This window comes from Xenopus laevis, chromosome 5S (genome assembly GCF_017654675.1).
Source record: "Xenopus laevis strain J_2021 chromosome 5S, Xenopus_laevis_v10.1, whole genome shotgun sequence".
Lineage (NCBI taxonomy): Eukaryota > Metazoa > Chordata > Amphibia > Anura > Pipidae > Xenopus > Xenopus laevis.
This window is the reverse complement of record NC_054380.1, coordinates 10,970,031-10,983,716: the sequence shown is the minus strand read 5'-3', so window position 1 is coordinate 10,983,716 and position 13,686 is coordinate 10,970,031.

The window sequence follows — 13,686 nt, the reverse complement described above, 5'->3', positions numbered from 1 at the left end:
ACACAGCAGCTTGTTTATATAAACTATAGTAGTACTTATCTGTTATCTACTGTGTATCCTGTGCTTGAATGGCTGCCCCCATGGCTACACAGCAGCTTGTTTATATAAACTATAGTAGTACTTATCTGTTATCTGCTGTGTATCCTGTGCTTGAATGGCTGCCCCCATGGCTACACAGCAGCTTCTTTATATAAACTATCGTAGTACTTATCTGTTATCTACTGTGTATCCTGTGCTTGAATAGCTGCCCCACGGCTAAACAGCAGCTTGTTTATATAAACTATAGTAGTACTTATCTGTTATCTACTGTGTATCCTGTGCTTGAATGGCTGCCCCCATGGCTACACAGCAGCTTGTTTATATAAACTATAGTAGTACTTATCTGTTATCTACTGTGTATCCTGTGCTTGAATGGCTGCCCCCATGGCTACACAGCAGCTTGTTTATATAAACTATAGTAGTACTTATCTGTTATCTACTGTGTATCCTGTGCTTGAATGGCTGCCCCCATGGCTACACAGCAGCTTGTTTATATAAACTATAGTAGTACTTATCTGTTATCTACTGTGTATCCTGTGCTTGAATGGCTACCCCCATGGCTACACAGCAGCTTATTTATATGAACTATAGTAGAGTTTCTGAAGCAAACACATACGTTTTACCAGTGAAGAGCAACAAAACATTATATTGTCATTCCTTTAAAACAGTTTTCAAGGAGTAGCAAGCCTGCCAATGAAATCAGTGCAACTCCAGGCTTTCTTAAGGTTTGCCGGCCCCAGGAATTGAGCATGCAAACAATGTCAAGGCTCATGGAGATCCAATAAAAACATAGACCTCTGTTCCTCCATATATGTTCTCTGGGGAGATAAGGAGTAACATGGTCCTGTTGATTACATTGGACACAGAAATCAGACAAGGAATTCAATCACTAGTTGGGCTGTATGCTCCTCCACCCCCTACACTACACACTAGCAGGTTCATTCCTAGCTACACGTCAGGCAGGGATACCTACTTTTCAATGAGTCCCATCCCATTCTAGGGATCTCATTGGTGCATCATACAGTTGATGTTCACCATCAAAACATTTTTAAGGAAATTGGATTTGCTCCATAGGGTTAAGTATGTTTGGCCTGCTCTGAGCTTAAAGTTCACATAAATATCTGGTTCGTTTGGATTATTTTAATATAAAATTTTCCCAGAAACAAAGAGATGAATACACTGGATACACTGAGATGAATAGGATGATCCCCATATATACACAGTACATATGATCTGATAAGAGTATGAAGCAGGTTAGTGCTCTGGGTCGGCGTGGGGTTTGGCTCTATCAGAAGAAAATCTATAGTTTCAGAGGTCTCAGATCTCAATTAATTAAACCTTTGTTATTTCTAGCATTATTTAGTTTGTTTCTAGGGAATTCGCAGGATAAATCGTCACAAAGAGAATTTGAGATCTGAGCACAAAACAGCCCAAAATCACCATTTGCACTCAAGTTCAGCGTTTACAAAGAACTTTGATCCAAAGGATCAGCCTTCTTTCATACCTGGTTAAACTATAACTCAAAGCCTCCACCTAGAGTCATGTCGGCCACATTTTTATATCGAGATCTCATTTACAAGAACCTGTTCATTTGACATAAAGACTCATGTGCAAGTGCACCCTGGAAGCACAAGGGAACCCTGGAGATACCGAAAAACATTGCATTGTGGGTAAAAAAAAACATGCAGATTTGTGTCCAAAATTGCACTTTACACACTGCCTAAATTCCCTAATTTTTTATCTATTCCAGCAAACACTTATTCACCCCAAATCAAGTGTTGATGGCCATTCTCCGCCATTCTTACCCTAACTGGCTGAGACCCCCTCCCACTTCATCAAACCCCCCACAGTCTGGGAAACCCTGCCCTACAGTTTTCCTAACAATGTTATCTATCTAGCTACCTGTAAATGTGGAGGTCAATATGTGGGGAGAACGATGCGTAGAATGAAAGATAGGATTTTAGAACATCTGGCGTGTGTAGGAAGGAAAGATATTTCATCGACAATAGCAGATCATTTAATAAATGTACATAATGGCAATGAGAAATATATATCATTTCAGGGTATAGAACAAGTCAGTCTAGGAAAAAGGAAAGGAGATATGGAAAAATTGATAAATAAAAGAGAGGTGTGGTGGATGTTCACCCTAGAAACGGAGAGACCGATAGGTCTGAATAAAGATTGGGAGATAAAGTATTATCTGGACAAGTAGAGGTATAGAGATAGATGTATAAAATGGAATTAAATAAGTAAAAATAAAAATAAGGAGATAGGAAATGATTTAAGGAGATTTCTAGAAAATATATACACTAAAAGATATGCATTGTGTATATATTATTATGAGTGTTGTGAACTTACTTATTATAACTACTGCTTTTTAAACTAATTGCTTTTAAATATGAAAATAAAATAAGGTAGGAATAAAGCAAAGGGCGACATGTTTGAGATATAGAAGATACATATAGTTGAACATATTTTCTTCTTCTCGTAATATTCCCCTTTAAATATCCCTTTAAGATTTTTTGTCAAGGTTTGGGGGTGTCTATAAAGTTACGTGTTGTGATTGCAATGATATACTCTGAAGAAGTGCCTGCTAGTAAGGGCACGAAACGCGTCAGTGGTGTGTTATATGCACTGTGCTAATGCTGACAACTTTTTATAAAGGATGTGAAGATATTTATAACGTATCCAGAATGTGTCCTTGAATCAAGTCCGTTGTAGTGAGAGAGTTGAAGGAATCCAATGCCAGGATGTGGGACTGGAGGTCACGTGAGTAGTCTGGACGAATAGGGAGCTCCACACTCGCAGCGAGGAAGTTTGGAGCTACAGTTTTCCTCCAACAAAACAATTGACAGAAACTTGATCATCCTGATTCCACCTATAGAACAAGACTTGTCATCCGAAAGCTAATGGACTCATGGGATTAGCATCACTATTTTAGGCTCCGGAGCTATTTCTGTAAAGCCAGTAAAACCCAGAGAAGTCACGAGTCGGATTGTGCTGTACACAAGTTATTAGCTAGACCTGTGGGTGCCCAGGATTTATGGCGAAGTTAGAAAGGCAAATTCCACTGGATTAAGATAACGCGATTAGCCAAGTGATTAACATTCTTTATTAGTCATCAGCCAGGAATTATTCTAATTTGAGGAAGAGAATCAGTGGGGTGCGGATCTCCGCTCCCGCCAAACTCACGGCTGGAAAAATTCTGTCTCCAACACTAGAGACTTTAACTGGTCCAAAAAGAAGAAGAAGCAATTTGCGTTCATGCACCAAAAGCCAAAGATTTCCAAATAAGATGGAGTATTTGTATTATGAATTCTTTAAAGGAAAACTATACCCCCTAACAATGCAGGTCTCTATAAAAAGATATTGCATAAAACAGCTCATATGTAAAACCCTGCTTCATGTAAATAAACCATTTTCATAATAATATACTTTTCTAGTAGTATATGCCATTGGGTAATCATAAATAGAAAATTGCCATTTTAAAAAATAAGGGCCGCCCCCTGGGATCGTACGATTCACTGTACTCACAAACATACCAACAAACCATACATGTTAGGTCACATGAGCCAATTAACAGACAGAGTTGTGTCTTTTGCTTCCACACTTCTTCCTGTTACAGTTAGAGCTGCAGTATTTCTGGTCAGGTGATCTCTAAGGCAGCACAGAGAATATCATAAAATGGTGGCTCAAGGCAAGAGATGTAAAAGGGCAATATTTACTTAAATATATATTCCAGTTTGGCAAGATTCGTTAATATGCCACTTAATATGATATGAACTATCTGTTGCTTAAGTGTTCATTTTGGGGCTATAGTTTTCCTTTAAGTTAAGACTTTTGGTGATAAAGACCATGAGGTGAACCTAGAAACTCATGATTCTCATTCAGTGCCCTATATCTGAAAATCGAAATCAATTATTTTGAGGAGTATACATATTTTTTATTTATTGTATAAGACAAATATTAACCTGCCTCTGGCTTAGCTTGCCCCACTCTCTACAGAAATAGTTTCTGTCTTGTATTCATACTTCATTTTTCTCCTATTGCTGCTCACAGACTCCCTTGTTCCTCCAATAGCCTTCAGAAAGAGGTTTAGGACTGATTTTGAGATGTAGCCACAACAAGAGAGTCCCTTTAGGACAATGACAGCTCTCTTGTCACCCAAAGGAAATCGTTCTCCCGGGGGCAGTGCACCATTACGGGTTTTAACTGCGGCATTTTCGAGGGTTCACAACTTAGAGGTCCGGAGGAAGATATTTTACTGGGAAAGGTCATTTGATTTCCTCTTCCTTCTCACACTGTTGCTATAAACAACCGAAGAGGTTCAAGTTCAAAGATAAAATGACATGAAATGCCTTTAAGTACAGTCCATCCCTTTGTTGAACAGTAGAAGCCCCTTCAGATGAGTGAGAAATTCACTCAACAGGTCCCATTGATTTAGACTGCTAGATATTTCATGACCTTGACCGGACACTCAAAGAACATGCCAATGTTAACACCAAGTTCATGGCATCTCTGTCTGCAGAAAATTAGAATGTGGCACAATATGTCAATATGCCAAGATCTGCAGGGAAGCAGAGAAGGGGGCACTTTAGCCCTATAAAACAGGTAGAGGGGTCAAATGAAAACCTTTCTTTACCACAGCAGCAGACAACACAATGCTTTTGGACCTTCTCTAGTGACAGCCTCTCAGGGATAATTAACAGCCTGAGTTCCTTTCCAGTTGCAGTCACTATACTATGGTGGGGATCACCTGGAGATAGGGTTGCCACCTGGCCAGTATTTTACCGCCTGGCCCGTAAAAATTATGGTTGATCCCAATGTTATTCTTAGGGAAAAAAGATAAATATATAGGAAGGCTGGTATTTTTTTTCAGAAAAGGTGGCAACCCTACCTGGAGAATACTAACCCCGCTACTTCTCCTTGGTGGAGCACAAGGCTGTCCTTGCTCACTAGCCCTAACTATCATACTGTATATCCCCTGTGTGTATTAAGGGTGTCTCTGTCACTTTCTAACCTCGTTTACAGGCTCCTTATATCCCTAATATCTAAGGCAGTGATCCCCAACCAGTAGCTCGCAAGCAACATGTTACTCACCAACCCCTTGGATGTTGCTCCCAGTGGCCTCAATGCAGATGCTTATTTTTGAATTCCTGGTTTATAGGCAAGTTTTGGTTGTATAAAAACCAGGTGTACTGCCAAACAGAGTCTCCTGTAGGCTGCCAGTCCACATAGGTGCTACCAAATACCCAATCACATGCTTGTGTTGCTCCCCAACTTTGTTTGCATTTGAATGTGGCTCACGGGTAAAAAAGATTGGGGACCCCTGCTCTAAGGAATGGGAATGTTTACCTTAATCTGAGCTCAGAGGCCTACTTCTACCTAGGACCCTCTAGCAGATTCTTCTCCTGCTTTGCTGGAGTTCAGCTACTGACAATAGAAACCATGAGCATCTCAACAGTAAAAGCCGCTATACTCTATGCTACACGTTAGTACACTCCCCTCAGCATCACCATTAAAATACCAATACCAAAAGGTCAATTAATGGAGCTCCCCCATATTTTATAATCTAGGGACAGAAACTGGTAAACTATGTTTGAGCCAACCGGTAATACTATAATTTTCTAAGGAGTGGGAAGTAAGAAAAAACAAGGTAATATTACATGAAATATGAAGACATTTTCAATTCCACAAAACATTTGCTGTGCTGAGAGTTTTCCAAGAACAGGACATGTTACAGAGTAGAAATATTCCCATGGGATTTAGAATTGTGAAAGATTATTAAATACATCTAATGATGTTTTCTCTTTAAATTGGAAGATTAAAGGAACAGATGTGCCCTCATAAACACAATTCATTTAGTTACTGACCTCAGTTAGAACTTTGCATAGAGAAACTATCTCCCTTCGGCTATTAATGTTTATTTTTCTTAATGTTAAGATATACAATTAAAAAGGGCAATAAACAGAATAATGATCAAATCTCTTAGCCCAGGTGACTCCTTCAGTCTCAGGGGGTCCTTTTGGCTCTGCTGCTGCCCCTGGCTAAAGACCTGATCCTGGGATTCTAGCTATCTGTATAACAAAACATTCTGTCCCAGTGGCTGCACAGATCCTATCTGATCCCCATTGTAAGCAGCAGTCCTGTCCTGCTTTATGGCTGAGATTCTAGCTATCTGTATAACAGAGCATTCTGTCCCAGTGGCTGCACAGATCCCATCTGATCCCCATTGTAAGCAGCAGTCCTGTCCTGCTTTATGGCAGCTGAGATTCTAGCTATCTGTATAACAGAGCATTCTGTCCCAGTGGCTGCACAGATCCTATCTGATAGCCATAAAGCAGGGCAGGACTGCTGCTTACAATGGGTGAGATTCTAGCTATCTGTATAACAGAACATTCTGTCCCAGTGGCTGCACAGATTCTATCTGATCCCCATTGTAAGCAGCAGTCCTGCCCTGCTTTATGGCAGCTGAGATTCTAGCTATCTGTATAACAGAACATTCTATCCCAGTAGCACATATAGTCTCTGATGCCCATTGGAAGCAGAAGTGTCCAGATTTTGTCCCACATGTTTTGTTCACATTTGCGATTTGGGTTCCCAAGTATTTCTTTCCATTTTAAAATTAGCCTGGGAGTCCATAAATAAAATATTTTATTTATAATTAGGATAAACTTTTCCCACTAAATACATAAACCAGTGGAAAGAGAATGAGTCAGCGAATAACGGAACATGTGCTCCCAATTGCAGATCACCGCAAGCGAAAGGCACTGCCAGATTGTGTTCATTATATAAAATTATTTAATATCAAACTGTATAATGTGATTCCATAGAATGCAGGACGAGTCTTGGGGGATGTGAGATTAATTAAATAAAACAATCCCATTAATAGAAAACAGGATGAAATGAACAATAAAAAAAACAAACTCTGGAACACTAGGGAAAATCTGAAAAACTGTAGTTCTAAAAATTCATTTAAAGAAAGAGAGAGGGTTTTAATGAACTTTATTGCAAAACTGACCCGTGCGCTGAACTAGAGCCGAAGTGAGTACTAGAATGGACATTGGCTTATTGCTTTGATCTCACAATCACTTTTAGGGTGTTTTGGCACGGAGGGTGGGAAAGAGGGGGCAAATGGACAAATGGGGGTTGGAGATCACTTAGGGGAAGAGGGATCAAAGTAAATTAGCATTAAAGGCAAAGAGGAACTCTACAAGAACAAACCAAGGGCAAATAGGGATCAGCGGAGAGTGGCACTTAAGAAGGAAAGGGTGGGAATAATTTGGAGCAAGAACGCTGGGGGCAAGCAGGGTTTGAGGGCGAGAACAGCAGCTGGGATCAAATGAAAGTGGCACTTTGGACAAGCAGTTGGGGCAAACAGAAATGGGTTACAGCGGCACTTGGGATGAGGAGAGATTGGGTGAGGGTGGCATTTAGGACAGTGAGGCTTCAGGGAGAGCAGTACTCACATTAAGGCTGGATAAGAGGAAAATGGCACTTGGGCCAAGAAAGGTTCAAAGGAGAGAAGTGGACCTGGAACAATAGGTGGGAATAAGAGGCACCTGCCTAGGGTCAAACAATTTTGGAAAACATGAGGGCACAATTCATGAAAATATATCCATTATGGTATGCCCAGGGGTACACCACGAGTGTCTGATCATTAGACCTCTGTCTCTCCTCAATCTGTTCTGCATCCACCACTAACTCTTCCAGACAGGACAAATGGTGGGGTGGAATCATAGGGTAGGGGCCATGGTCTCCATTGCCTTCGGTGCCAAAGCTCCTTGCTCTGGAGAGAAACACATTGGATTATTTAGGGTAAAGAGAATGACACTCAGGATGAGGTGGAATCAGGGGAAAGTGGAAGAGGGAGCATGTGTAGGGGCATAAAAACTGAACCGTTTCTGCGTTGGGGAGAAGTGAATATTATGCTGTATTTGTGTGATGGTGTTGAATTGCTTACACAAGAGCTTACTTACTCCATGGAACAATGTAAAATGTAGGTATTGAATAACATCATGCATCTATTTTCGCTCCAAACATAATCATGCACCCAAAAAGGTTCGGTATTGTCAGAAAGTGGGTGGACTTCGAATGGGTTGGTGGCAACAGGCCAGCTTGACACTACAATATTGTCTTTAAAAGGTGCACAACGAGGTCCTGTTTCCAGTGTTTGGGGGGGGCTAACAAGATTTAGCTGGGGCCAGTAAAGTAGTTACTTTCCCTTTGGGAACAGCAGGTTTCTGGAGATGACATATTTTTTCCATTTTTATTATATAATGATAACCTAAGTCACTGAACAGGGCTGAAGAGACAATTAAAGAGATGCTGACACCAGAAATTAAACCATTTGTACATCTATCATAGTATTGGCTTTGTTTGCTACTTATAACTTTGCCATAAAGTATTTGCTCAAAGCTTTTACATTACCTGTCTGATGCCCCATGTTCCTGTATGAGGGGGCTGCCATATTTGTGCAGCAGGAGTCTGTTAGCATTAGAAACCTTAACGGACAGACTGAGATGGGACAGTCAGGTTGGCAAACAGTCCGGTTTAGGAACATCAACTAAAAAATATTTACAAAAACAGACAAAAAAGATCAACATGACCTATAGGTAACTTTTAATGTACATTCATATTTTAAAAAGTCGTTTTTTTAGCGTCAGTATCACTTTAAGCACAGATTGCTGAGATGTTGGTTATTCTATCATTATTTTGTGTATTTGTTGCTAAGAAACAAGCCTCTCTCACTACATTTGTGTGCTAATGGCAGAATCAGGAGACATGAGCAGCTTGGCGGTCAGATGTCGAAATGAGATGAGCTGTGATATTAATCAGAGTAACCAAAGGATTCCTTATTCAAGCAATAGTTGGATAAGAGGAGAATAGTACAGACAGTAATTTGGTACTGAGTCAGTAGAAAAGGGATCTGCATTATGTCCCTTTAAGGGAAAGTCAACAAGTTATAGCCCCATGCTCACTAGTGTTCATAACCCCAATTGTTCCTATTTCCGTGGAGCTGTCCCAAACAAGACTTTTCTTATCAGGGTGATTTCAGTATAAAGTGCAAGTGTTCTGTAGCCCCAGCAAGGATTCACATACAGCTTTATATATTGATAAAGTGACTAATATTGCATCAATCACAGGTGTGCATGAAGTATGGAAGCCAGGGGGAACCCATTCAGAAACCTTGCAGATAGTGCCCTGGTTAGAATCCAATGTTGGGCCTCAGTGCTGCAGTTACCCACTGTACCACCCTCTTATCATCATAAGCCAGAGCGGAGCTTCCCTGTAGGAATGCATGTGTAACTAAAGAATCTCAGGCCAACCTAGTGGAAACAACACTAGACGTATTGTTGCACAGACAACACCTGAGCAAACCTTTATCCTGGCTATACACTTTATTGGCCCAAGAAAAAACTAGGGTGAAATGGCAAAGGGATATCCCTGAGCTAGATGAGATGTGGAAAGATGCTCTTGAGTTGGTCCCAGAGTTATCTATTTTTATGAAACCCCCTAAAGCTTATCTAAAATCTATGAAAAGGTGTCTGCTCAATGTTCCAAATGCAGAGTGGAAGTGGGCTCTTTATCTCATGTATTTTGGACGTGTCCGATAATTCAGAGATTCTGGAGCAACGTTCTCCGGGACATAAATGAGAAACTTGCTCTCTCAAATATCTGCTCCTCAGAGCTCCGTCTCTTGAGTTTAATAGGGGACTACAGCTCCGGTTCTACGCTAGACTGTGCTACTTACAATTGCTATATTATGCTAAAAAGGCAATCCTTTGAAATCCCTTGACCCTCCTTCTCTGCAGCAATGGCGGAAACTGGTGAATGATTCCCTTCCACTCAAGAAACTCACTTACTTGACGAGAGGTTGCCCGGAAAAGTTTGAAGCTATACGGGGGACCTGACTAGACCTGCAAAATTCTTGAAACTCAATACTATCTAGGCACAAAATAATTGGAACCCATGTCTCGCTATATCTTCTTTCTTCTCTCGCTCCCCTCTTCTTTTTTTCTCTCCTCTTTTTGTTACTGTATCTCTGTTTTTATGTTTTGAAAATTCAAAAATAAAATGTTTAAAAAAAAAAAAAAAAGAAAGAATCAGAGGCCAGGTGAATAAAACAGAGTTGATATTTATTAAATAATAACAAACGTTTGCAGTCAGTTTTGCAAGTTTTTGGTGATAGTTCTCCCCCCCAGTCTCTCTAGCAGAGAATATACACCATGGGGTTTAGGAAAACAGCTTAGGACTGGCCCACTGGAACACCAAGAGAAATCCGGGTAGGCCTCGGCTCTGGTGGGTCCTAGGGTCTCCAGTCCAACACTACAAGAACAGTACTACACTGATCAGGTGACACACAGTATATGCGAGCTAGAATACCTGCCCTACCCAAGGAAGAACATTAAGGAAAGAGGTAGTGATTCCACAGTGGAACTTATTTAAGGGACATTTCTGTGGTCAGTGATGGGACGGAGAAATTGTGTCCTGCAGAACATTCTTTTCTAAATGTTTGAGGAAAAAGTTAAATTGGTGCTGGTCTCTAGCCAGGTGTAGTCTTGAATTAAAATATTATTTTAGCATAATGTAAACAGTGATATCATTTAAGCCACTGCACTGTTGCTAGAGTAGTCTAGTCTAGCAACCAGGTAACAGTATCAATTCGGCCCCACAGACTTCATCACACTAAAACTATATACAAACAGCTGCCCTTTTTGGGTAGATTAATCCCCATATAAAGGGGAAATAAATGTATGCATCAGCAATGTCCATCCTGTTGCCCCCTCCAACATACATACAGAGTCAGGCGCCTGAAATCTCTCAGTGGACCCTGATGTAGGACTATTTCCATCAACATATTGTATGGCCAGCATAGAGCCCTGCAGATACAGTTCTAAGAGTGGGCCCTGGGCATTGGGTACTCTAGTGGGCCCTAGAAGCCCCAATCAGATAGTAGTTAGGTAAAGCTGATAGTCCTCAAGATTCAGATCCTTGTGGTCTATATTGAAAATGCCAACTAATAGTTACACAATATACTATTTTTTAATACTGTATGTCCACTTTGGTGGCCAAGGATCTTCTTGTTTGGGTGATCTGGTTAAGCAGATGTACTGTATATTTAGCCATTACCCTTCATATTGTGGGTCCCTGTCATTCCAGTCTGATAATGCTACCGATAATTTGCAGAAACCTACTATAGTCTTATAAAGAGATCTCTTTGTGCTTATGATAGACCTGCAACCCTAAAGTAAAAAAAACCCTAGCCCGCTACCCTACATAGACCCCCTTCCCTCCTCAACCCCCAGCCTAAATGCTACCCCAGGCAAATGCCCCTAAGTCTCTACTTACCCCTCCGTGCAGATTCTGTCCAGCGGAATTCACAGGCTCCATCTTCAGCCACTTATATTTGGAATGAGACTGCCGCTTCTGCAATTTTTGTGAGTTTCGTTGCATGCACAGTTGTTGCGAAACAGAAAATTACTCTGACTGCGAATGCGCCGATACGCGGTTCTCCAGAGATTACCAAAGAGAAGAAGATGGAGTCCATGAACTCCGCTGGACAGAATCTGCACAGAGGGGTAAGTAGAGACTTAGGGGCGTTTGCCTGAGATAGCAGCTAGGCTGGGGGGGAGGGGGTCTATGTAGGTTAGGGTTTTTTTTTTTACTTTAGCGTTTGTTTCTCCTTTAACAACATTAAAGGGCACCAATCATGACCAAAATCATTTACTAAGTAAATACACCATGAGAAAGTTAAAGAAATCTGATTTTTAAAACAGAATTATTTGTATAATGTAAATGATCAGCTCACTATTCCTTCTGCAAGATCTCCCCTATCTCCACTGCAGTTCTAGCTGAGGCAGCCATCTTGGATTTCACTGGCTCCTCCTACCTATATCTTCCCAGCCAACTGCAGCTCTGAAATCTCGCACATGCTCAGTTGAAATTCCTTGTTGCTTATGGCCTCCCTCAGTGAAAGAACCCATTTGACAAAGTAAGGGATTTTTTTTTTTTTTTTAAAACCTGCAGTTTTTTCAAAAAACGATATATGTGGTTCGATTAAACGTGTTTAGCTTGTACTGGTCAGATTGTTAATATGTGTTTGATTTTGGCTGTGATAGGTACCCTTTAAGGTATGAACCACTGCAGATACCCAATCCAATACAGGGCTCCAGTCCTATGTTCTAGTCCTATGTCTACACTTGTGTGGAACATCCCCCTTAGGTCACAGGAAAACATTGGTGTATCAGTCATTCATCCGTGGTAACATGTATGGTATCAAACATGTTAGTACCTTCTGGCTGGGCTTTCACATGTAAATAGGAGAGCAAATAGTTCCACAATGTGTCATAACAGGTCTTCAGGCTGAGACCACCACCACTTCTCCAAACCCCAGCTCCATAGTTTAGGAACCAGTGTCCTACAGTCTCCGTTTACCACTGTTGTATCCATCTTGTCCTACTCCAGTCTGCTCTCACTGTTTGCCAACTAGGAAATACACACATATAACTTTTTCACTCAAAAAAAACACTGCCTATATGAAATGAAGTCTTGTTTACTGCCACATGTACACAAAGTAGTAATGTTGCCGGCTTTATTCCTCAACCATGAATATCCTTGTAAGGTCGGAAGAGATGGATTTTATTGAGGTCTCTATATGGGAGAACTTTCAGATGAGGACATCCCAGATTGACATTTTCCATCTTTATAATGCAAATTATTACTATGCAGTACCACTGTACAGGCAAATAATGCACTTTCAAAGACTTTCAACTTATTTGATCCCTTTAAATTCAGGACTACAAAGTTGCACTAGCCCAGCAACATCAGAGAGAATGATGACAATCCAGAATAACAAAAGCATTTGTATCAAAGAGAAAGCAATTGCAATTTAGCAGCACGCTTCTTTATCTGAACAGGAACATAAAGTAACAAATTGAAAGCAACAACTTTCTTTTCTGCAAATAAAGCGCAGCTGCAAACGGCGGCTACCGAGTCGGAATCAGTTCTACGGACGGGAACGTTTCAATAGTTGTGCCTTTCAATTATTGATCATTTCAGATTGGACGGCTTGAACCACAGCAAGTGGTCACAATACGATATTTGGGAAGTTCAAGCTACTCCCTTGCCACTGGCCTCTGCTCAAGTTGGAGTGCCAGCCTCTTGTACAGATACAAAAATATTCCTGAAATATTCTATTACTGGGAAATATTTTTTGAGTTGATTGTCAACAAGAGTGAGAATTTCTAACCATATTCTTAGATTGTCCTTGAAACTGATTCGTTAAAGGGAACATATTGTACTTTATAATCTCTCTCTTATCAGTTGCCCCTTGATAAATAATATATAGCGTCTGATATAAATTTTCACTAAAAATCATATTTACCTTTAAAAATTATACTTTCATTGAAGCTCCCTTAGATTCTCTCTGGTCTAGACCTGGACAAAGCTGGCCATCGATGTAAAGATCGGTCCATTTGGTGAGGTCGTGAATGAGTAGATCTCTGGCATGGATCATACAGTGGGGCCTAAAGAGACCCATCAGATGAGGACCACATCTCTGTGTTAATATGGTCTTCATTCAATGTCATATTCAAAACCATCTCATAGGTATCTGGACAATGTTTGGACCAGGCTGGCCTTCAA